The sequence below is a fragment of the Peromyscus maniculatus genome, chromosome 14 (genome assembly GCF_049852395.1).
Source record: "Peromyscus maniculatus bairdii isolate BWxNUB_F1_BW_parent chromosome 14, HU_Pman_BW_mat_3.1, whole genome shotgun sequence".
Lineage (NCBI taxonomy): Eukaryota > Metazoa > Chordata > Mammalia > Rodentia > Cricetidae > Peromyscus > Peromyscus maniculatus.
The window spans coordinates 56,534,049-56,536,172 of NC_134865.1; positions in this window are offsets into that span (position 1 = coordinate 56,534,049).

Genomic DNA, 2,124 nt, shown 5'->3' on the forward strand with positions numbered 1-2,124 from the left:
AAAAACAACTGCATTGTTCAAGGTTCTCTACCTGGAAAGGAATGGCAGAATGAATCTCTCTATGTCTGAAGAAAATGGATTTATTAGAATGTCTCACAAACTGTGGTTCAGGTAGTCCATCAGTGGCTGCTACCAATGGAAACTTGAAGAATTCAGGAGTTGTTCAATTCATGAGGCTGTATATCTCAGCTGGTCTTTAGCATACACCACAGTTCTAAGAAAGTAGGCTCTAATGCTGGTTAAAAGAATGAACTTGGAGCTGGGCGGTGGTGGCGCACGCCTTTAATCCCAGCACTTGGGAGGGAGAGGCAGGCAGATCTCTGTGAGTTCAAGGCCAGCCTGGGCTACAGGGAGAGAGTTCCAGGAAAGGCGCAAAGCTATACAGAGAAACCCTGTCTCGAAAAACCAAAAAAAAGAAAGAAAAAATGAACTTAGTAGCCAGAGCTAGGGCAATCAGGCAAAGGGAGAGCATACTCCTTCAGTGACCTTTATATATGTAGGCTGCCACCAGAAGGTATGATCAAGATTAAAAATGGATATTAAATTTTGTTTGATTTTTTTTCTATTATCAGCTTGATACAGTACAAATTCTTATCCTAACAGTGAAATGTTTCACTGAGGCTTGCTCAGTGGTTGAGCAAAACCAAACTTATTATAAGTCATCCTAGGGTCCCCCCCTGCTATGTAGCCTCCCTGGTTCTGTGGGTTGCAGTCTGATTATTCCACAATATTTTTTTTCTATGTGAATGCCATTGCTTTTTATAAACAAGGGAGGAGGACGCCTAGGTGATCATGTCGGAGATTGTCCTCTCTGCTGTAGGCTGTAGAAGTGAGCCTCCTTCAAGATCTGGTTAATGTGGGAGAAAGGACCATGACCTTGGAACAATGCATAGCCCTCGTGGGAGGACTCGGGGATATTGGAGTTCAGTTCGGCAATGTTCTGGTTTAAGCTGCTCTCTGGTACACTTTCTCTGTTGGGGTTATTGATGCTGCTCTGGATTCTTTCATTATCACTGCTCGGCGACTCTATAGCACGCGGGTCCTGGAAGGCCTGGTCCTTCTTATTCCTTCTTATTCCTCTTCGAATGACGGCGAAGGTGGGTGCCTTCCTCGTTGTCATCTCTGCTCCTTTTCTTGGAGGAATCAAAGCCTTCAAACTGCAGGATACAGGAACACCAGACCACATATCTGAACTTTCCTTTTCACAGTGGTGCTCCACACCTTGTGCTTTCTGCGCTTGTCTGAAATCTTAGTTTTGAGGGGTTGTTCAACCTAAGAGAGAGCGGCGAACCGTCTCCGCGACGAAAGCCTGGACGCCCATCCTCGCCCTAGCGAAACTATTCCACAATATTTTCACAGGACCGTTATTCCATCATTTGCATGTTTAGTACCACTTACCTAACCAACTGTCTTCTGTTGACATTTGGGTTTTCCTTTCCCTATTACGGCTTTGAACATGTATGTGCGTGGGCTGGGGTGGTTACATACATTCTTCGTTGACTGTTCCTCTGGATGAAGACTGAGAATTTCTGGCTTGGTCACAAAGGTACGGAAGTTTTTAAAGCTTTTAACTACACATCACCAGCAGCCTTCCCAGAGAGGCAGCAGCAACTGTTCGCAGCTGTGTGTTTGTGCGGCCCTGTTCTCTATGCCCCTGGCAGCTCCATCCCAACAGGCGTCTGTTTAAATTTCGCAGCCGACTTCTTAGGGAGGGAAAGAGATACCTTGGTTGCACAGAACCAACATTCTGTGATACTTTAAGAGTGCGGCTGAGATTTCAGGCGCCTGAGTTCTCCGTGGAGGATCTGGAGTTAGGAAAAGAGAAGTCCGGAGTGTAGCTCTGGGTATACTGAGTCAGACGGCAAAGCGAATTGCCGAAGACACTTTAACCTTTCCCGTGGGTTTTCCAGGGAAGGCCTTTAAACGGAAAAAAAAAATTCTTTTATATCAGAAATGCAAATGTCATCAGGAGGGTTGAAAGTTTCAAGCTTAAGGCAGCAATGGCACATGCACTGCTCCCCTGGGTAGGGTCCTGGTCTACCTCAGCACGGGTGCAGCGGAGCCCATTGGAGGACCCCGGGGGGCCGCCAGCCGTCCCACAATGCCCCGCTCGCGCCACCCTCA